The following is an 8,408-nucleotide window of genomic DNA, read 5'->3' on the forward strand; positions in this document are numbered from 1 at the left end:
GAAACTAAAAACTAGTCGAGCGGTGATCCTCATCTCTAAACTACATCTTGTTGACAGATAGAGGCAAAACTAAATACTACGAGGAAGTAATATAATTTGATAAATCAGTTAAGTTAGAGTCTACAATAAAAGATAAGATGGACTCTATGACTTCGAAGCAGACTTGCTAGCTCAACGAGTTACCGAAGGGAAATAAAGCACTTCATAACAAATGAAAACCGAAGGTTTTGATAATTTAGTTTAAATAATCAAAAAGGAAGACATTGTTAAGTTAAAGTCTTTGATTAATCTTAAGTGTATCAATAAGACCGAGTTGTATTATTTGTGTATAGGATCAAAGTGAAGAAAACCGAAACGGAAACTTGTCCGGTAGTTGATCAAATTCGATATTTGATCAACTTCAGTCTTCTGCGATGCGTATCCAGTTTTATATCGAGATCGGTTTTATATCGAGATCGGTATTATATTCAACTTCGGTATTCTACGACACGCGTCCGGTTTTATATCGAGATCGGTATTATATTCAACTTCGGTATTGTGCGATGCGTATCCGGTTTTATATCGAGATCGATATTATACTCAACTTTGGTATTGTGCGATACGTATCCGGTTTTATATCAAGATTGATTTTATATCGAGATCGGTATTATATTCAACTTCGGTATTCTACGATGTGTATCCAGTTTTATATCAAGATCGTTATTTTGTCAAGGAGTGATTCCAGTTTTATATTCTTTTGGTATTATATTGAAGCGCATCCGGTTTTATATGACTTCGGTATTATATCGAAGTGTGTCCGGTTTTATATGACTTCAGTATTATATCAGTCTTCCGGTTACCAGTTCGGTATTATATCAGGGCGCTTCCGGTTTTTACAAGAGTTTGGCTTTATGAAGCATTTCCGATACTTGATCAAAATCGGTATTTGATCAATCCGGTATTGGCGGTCTGTCACCAAAGCTGAGCTAATCCTATATAAGACTGCCACGTGCCAAAGTAATTTAAATTCCACGTGATGTACGTTTTCAGTACACCACGATCTCATTAATGATATTCAGCACACTATCTCCATCTAGTACATCCACGATCAAAAGCGCATATTCTCTGATATACTATCCCGACACTCATCCAACCAAATTAGGACAAATGTCCTCTGAAGAAAATGTGTCTGTTGCTTTTTGCCTATTTAAGGAGAAGCTGGAGGACAATTTGCAAGAACCTTTACCCGATCTTTCATTTATTTTGAGCTCTCGATTTCTTACTGCATTCACAAGCGCTCAAGCGCTCAAGTTCTAAGAGTTTACAAGTTTGTTAGATTGCTAAAGTTGTATTACATACTGTTTATTCTGTGTGAGTTTTCAGTATTGTAAGTTGACAGAATCTGTTTCTGTTCAACAGAGTGTTGCGTGCTAAAAGTTCTGAAACAAGCAGTGTCTTAAGTCATGGTTGTTTGACTGAGTTTGTGTATGCGTTGTAATCAAACCAAATCTTCTAGTGGAATCCTTCTCAAGGTTGAGAAGAAGGGTGACGTAGGAGAGTGTGCTCCGAACATCCATAAAAACTCTCGTGTCTTGTGTTCTTTACATTCAGCATTATCCTACTCTTATTTGTCGCTTCAAGTCTAAACAAACAGTTCCGCACTTGAACTCCGTTCAAGAGTTTGTGAAGACTTGCGAAGAATAGAAACATATATTAACTTCTAACAGAGTTAATATTAAACGAAGATTTTTCGCGGTTAACAATACTTGGTCAACCTCTGCTATTGTTGACTCCTTTTCTAACAAAATGAATCTTTAGGATTAATGAAGAACATGATAAAAATATGAGGTACAAAGCAATGTTAGTTGTGAAAGAAATTCAGTAGAAAAAAAGGTATTGACTACAACGAGATCTTCTCTCCAATGGTCAAATTGATATGAATTAAAACTATTTTGAGTTTGGGTGTGAAATAAGACCTTCATCTTCAACAAATGGATGTCAAAACTAATTTTATTCATGGTGATTTTGATGAAGAAATTTACATGCAACAAACCATAAGGTTGTAAAATCATAGGAAAAGAGGAGCTTTTGTGTAAGCTTCAGAAGAGACTGTATGGTTTAAACAGACTCTAGGGCTATGATACAAGAAATTTGATAGTTTCATGAAAAATAACAACTTTATAAGGTGTGCAGCTGATCATTACTACTATATCAAGAAATTTGATAAATCTTACATTATTATGTTCCTCTACATTGATGACATATTGATTATTGTAAAAAGCTTGTATGAGATTAACAAGCTAAAAAAATAGTTATCTAAGAAGTTTGTAATGAAGGATTTGAGTGTTGCAAAATAAATCATTAGGATGAGGATTTTAAGGATAAATAAGTTCTCAAGCTTTCACAAGAAAATTTATGAAGAAAGTTCTTAACATATTCAACTTGTATGATGCAAAACCAGTTAGTATCCCTTAGCTAGTCACTTTAGACTATCCAAAGATTAGTCACCTTTAAAAGAGGATGAGAAAAATTACATGACCCCCGTTCTGTATGCCTTTATTATTAGTTGTATTATGTATGTGATGGTTTGCACACAACTAGACATAACAAATATAGTGGGAGTTGTTAGCAGATTTATGAGCAACCCGGGTATACAATATTGGGAAGTAGTAAAGTGAATACTATGATACGTAAGAGGAAGTATGGGTTTGGAAGGATATATTGATGCTGACAATGGTGGTGATGTTGATAGTAGGAAGAACACAACATGATACATATATACTTTGGGAGTTACTGCAATTAGTTGGTTTTAAAACTGTAGAAAATTGTTGTTATTTCTAGTTGCGAGACAAAGTATGTTGTTGTGATAGAGGTTGTTAAGGAGATGATGTGGTATCAAGCCTTTTTGAGAGAATTGGGTCAACACTACGAGAGAAATGTGTTGTGATGTGAAAGATAGAGTTTATTGGGTTTGTGTTTGAGTTTGGTTTGGGCCTGACCAAGAGTTATTTAGATTTTATTACCTAAATGTTTACCCTAAAAATATGTTATTGTTAAGCTTTATATTAGAAAGGAAAAAAAATCTAGAGAAATAAACAGTGTGAGGCTAAACTCTGTATTCCTTATTCATCATAGTGAAATCTAGTGGTGGTTGAAGTAGATATAACTTTTTTGAGTGAACCACTATAAATCTGTGTTTTCTTGTCTTCTTATTTTTTTTTTTTTTATAGATGGTTTCAAACTTATCAAATCTAAGATCTAAATACTAACAATAAAGTGCACATGTTTTAAGGTGCTCATGCATTCAACAATTCACATCTACACTATTTTAAAAAATATATGTTAATGTTTTAAATTTTTGTAATTTAAATATTGCATTTTAGACATATCGATTACGGGGTATAATTAGGACCTTGTAAGCACCCATAGAATGTTCTCATATCCAATTAATATCTTTGGATTTGAACCCTCAAATAGACTATATGCTCGAAAAGACTATATATATATATATGAAGATCAACTTTCAAGCCTCTTTTCTATCCAAGTCTTAGAATATCCACTTTATTTTGCACATAGACCTTTACAAGGATGACAGCTACGATGCAAAATTAAAGACAAACATTTACTTACTACGTGATTTAATTAACACACTTGTTTATTAACCATACTTATATGTTAGAACTAGAGTTAAATACAACCTTAAAATTAAGTTTTGAGTTAAGTTAAGTAAACTTTTCATATAAGCTCATATAGCATTCCATCATCAATATTTCATATTTGTCGCATTTCTTATATTTATTTTCTCACTGGACATTCCTTTCATGCACAACATCCGACACATTCTTGACATTTCTTTCATGTCAAGCATTTTTTCCACGTTGGACAATCACATCAATTGCATTTCCATCCTTCTATACAAATTTGTCGCATCCCTACATTCCTTATATTTTGCATCCCAATGTTTCATGTCAACATTGTACACACTAGTAAAAATGGGGGTTTTATCCAAATATTTTTCCGACAGATATATAAATTTGTTGGTATAAATATAGAAAGAAAGAAATATGTTGTCTTTAAGAACATATACCGACATGTGCACTATATCTGTCGGTGTTGTGATGAAATCGACAGATATAGACTATATCGTCGACTTTGGATTCTTCCAAATATTGGGATTTTTCTAAAGTGAAAATGATGAAATTATAATAAATTTGTTGGTTTTGACCTTTCCAAAAAACAGAAAAAATTCTAAGTATTGGGTTTTTCTGGAAGGGATATGCCGAAATATTTAGACTAAATCTGTTAGTTTGACCCCTACCAAAAAACAGAAAAAAAAAATTGAAGTGTTGGGGTTTTTTTGGAGGGGATATGCCGAGAGATTTAGATTAAATCTATCGGTTTTGGCGCCTTCCAAAAAATAGATTTTTTTTAAGTGTTGAGTTTTCTAGAGGGGATATGCCGAGAGATTTAGACTAAATCTATCGGTTTTGACCTTATTCACTAATTTCTCCCCCTTTCTTAAATGGTGTTTTAGTTTCTAAGTATATATGGATCTTGTTTAATTATCTAAGCATATGAATTATGTGTCAATTTACAAGTATAAAATATAATCCGGCTTAAATCAGATTAATTATTAAATTTGAAGGGATTAAATACCGAAAGATTTAATTCAAATCTTTTGGTATTTAAATGTAATGCCAAAAGAATTATCCCATATATCGGTATTCACCACTTCTTGGCACTTTGAGAATTTTGAGTAATAAGGCCAAAGCCGAAAAATTTGGGTAAATGAGTCGGTTTTGGCACCAAATACCGAAAGATTATCTCTAATTCTCTCGGTAATGGTTTTCCTTACTAATTTCTTTTCCTTTTTCTAAGTGGTATTTTAGTCTTTAAGTATATAGTTCTTGTTTATTTATCCAAGCATATGAATTGTATGTCAATTTCTAAGTATAGGGATTGTGATTGATTTTAAAAGTATAAGTTTGTGTTTGATTATAGAAGGATGTATAAAAGTTTTGTGTTTAACTATAATTAGGATATGTGTGTATGGTTTGTGTTCAATCTAGTCCCAATATCTTCTGCCCTACCAAAGCACTATCAACAGGAGGATGAGGCTGGATATTTCATTGAGAGTACATATATAGGGCTAAACGGGTGTAGGAGGATCAGGAGGCTGAGCATGAGTAGTAGGAGCAGGAGCAGCATGAGGATCAAGATGATCAGTCCACTCCAGACACTGCTGGTAATGGTAAAGTTTTTACTAATATTTATTCTTTATATTGATTTTGACCTTTTGATGTTGATGCTAGGGGTGTGTGGTCTAGGCATGTGGGGTCGATGTACGGGACCCCACACTCATCTCGCATCGCCAACTAAAGTAGAGGGCTTTAAGTACCGAACAAATGGATTCAATATGGCATGCTATGACAGTGAGAAATTGAACATGCATTTAATTAACATTCAAATGGAGATTTATAACATTTGTTGGTTTTTATTTTTCAGGATCCATTTGAGAGTGCATATATCCCTATAGATACATTCAGAGAAACCGGGATAGCACATGCCAAGCAAATATGGGATAGGTGGCTCTCCAATTTGAGTCGGGATTACGTCTGGATTAATAACGGAGATGATGAGGTTGTACTTGCGCGTCCCCCACCATGCTATAATTCAGTAGATTGAGAGTTCCTCTACAGACACCACTACTTCTCCAAGAATTTCAAAGTACGTACAATTTTAGAATTGAAATATGTGCCGACGACACTAGTTTTAACTTCAATGTTATTTTAAATGCAGAAAAATAGTACTATCAATATTGGCAATAGAAAGCAAGTGAGGTTTCCACACCATAAGAGTAGTAAACCATTTTCACGAGAAGAATAATATTTAATATGTACATTATTAAATTAAACCTACTATAAATAATGTAACTAATTTACTGATGAACAAGTTATTTGAACATGATCCTGAACTCTACATCGACCGACTATTATAGAGAAGATCATAAGGACTCAAACCTCGATAGCCACCAAAGACAACCCGACCCCAACGCCGGACCAAATGTCATAAGAAAAGATCGTAAGTTAACAAATAAGTTAATTGAAAATTTAATAGAACTATATATAAAGCTTATATAATGAAACTTTAAAATGTGAAGGTTGAGATGTAGAAAGTCCTAAATTGTGAAGTTTAAAACAATAAATCTGAAATCGCAATTAAGCTCTAAGTAAAGATAACAACACACCAACCTATAACATGAATATATCACTAATTATTTCACCATCATCATGTCAAATGGCACCCTGAGTTCCCCCAAACACTTCAGCGAGGATGAAAATCTCTTTCAAGGGGAGTTTTATATGTTCAACAAATCCCATTGAAGTGTCCAAGGGAAACTCAAGGGGACAACTAACTCCTCTTTCTTAGTCCTACATGCAGTTTGTTGATGAGTTATTCATAATAATCAGACATGAAATCCTATTTATAGGTTCAAAGAATTGTAAGTAGTTTGATGATCTTTGTGAAAGTAGAAGAATCCATGCCTAGAATTCCAACATGATTCTCTTATATATCTCCACTTTGCATCTAACCTATTTCTATGACTAGATACAACCCTTTAACCCTCTCATTCTAGCACTTTCTTACTCTTGAATATCAGTTTATTTGGCAAAAGACGTGACCAGTGGATCCCAGGGAATATATATTTCTTGCAGATATCTTGTTGAACCAATCCAAACAAATTATTGCTAATTCAGGGGAATTATTGTTGATTCTCTTTTTTTCATATAGATCATTTTTAGGACTAGGTTCAGCATGCTTCTGGATCGGATGAAATATGGACCAGATTTAAAGGGAAATTTGTTTTATATTTTAATTTAGTAAATCAGCTTGACCTCCCATAGTTAATTGAATGTGAAAGGGTAACGAGATATTTGTATTCATGTCAATTAAGACCACCTTTGAGAATCCCGGATTGCTCGTCATGATTAATTTGTTGTTGGAACAACATTGTTGGCTGTCTCTGCTTTTGAGAGCCTTTTGTGTGTGCATTTTTAAAGGATGTTTTATCTTCACTAGTAGAATAAGGATTATTAACTACGGACTTGGGTTACAGCGAAGTTACAAGTTACGTTGTGGTTATAATAAATATTATTAATAACAGCGATGTTACACCGACGTTGATAAAAATTAGCAACGACGGTTTTCGTTGTCGATGTCGACGCTAATAGTATGGCTTTCCCGCCCCTCCCGCCATTATTATTGGCGACTGTTTTTGTTGTCAAAGTCGTCGCTAATTGTCAGGTTTCCCAGCCAGCGCTTCACCGCAACTCTAAAAAAAGATTATCAGTCACTTCGATAGCAATAGTAAGAGACATTCCAAAACTTAATCTCTAGTACTTTAAATGTCAAAGTGGTTGATTCTTCTTTAGTGAGACATTACAAAATATCTAACCTTTTGTATTATTTTAAAACTATTTCAATATATAATGCATTGTTTACATTTTGAAAATGTCTTTAAATAGATATTACAAGAATATGTAATTGAATTAAATGAAATCCAATTATTTTTTATTTTTAATATTTCTTTTCAAATAATAATAATATTTTATTTGATTTATTCATTATCACTTTTATTATTCTTAAAAATATAATATATATATATATTTTAAAACATATATATTTATATATTTTATTATTTGATTTATTTATTCTTCATATTATTACTCTAAAGATATATAAATAAGTTCATTAATAAAAATAAATATATATTTACTAATTAATAAATAAAAAGAAATAAATTATTAATAGAAAAGAAATAAATTATTAAAAAATAGTAGGGACAAACAAACTTTTTAAGCATTCCACATCATTTGTTTCAAATTTATACATAAATTATATATATATATATATATATATATATATATATATATATATATATATATATATATATAATTTACTCGATTATTTAATAAATTCTCTAAGATAATATTTTTGGCCGGTGCCCGTCGTACCACGTGGTTGGTGCACTAGGCTGATCGAGACTCGACTTTTCGGATCTGGCACCTGCGCCCGGCCCGGTCTGCCAGCTCTTAGTGGCTCTACGTCCAGTCGTGCGTGGTATGTGAGCGATTCGTACAAATGGAAGGCATCGCGAACTACCGACTCAGAGATAGGATACTAAATTAATAATTCACTAAAATTATAAGATAATACATTTTTGATAATTTCTTTAGACCCCATATAAAATATAAATTAATAATTCCTTATATATAGTATATTACATTAATGATTTATGAAGGTTTATTGAAAAATTACTCAATTGTCTTTTTTTTTTTGTTGAAATCAATTTCCTCTTAAATGTCGTCTATAATTTTCCTTAGCATGGTAAGAACTTCTGGTGTTGTTTTCTCATAACTCAACAAGAA

This window comes from Impatiens glandulifera, chromosome 6 (assembly GCF_907164915.1).
Source record: "Impatiens glandulifera chromosome 6, dImpGla2.1, whole genome shotgun sequence".
Lineage (NCBI taxonomy): Eukaryota > Viridiplantae > Streptophyta > Magnoliopsida > Ericales > Balsaminaceae > Impatiens > Impatiens glandulifera.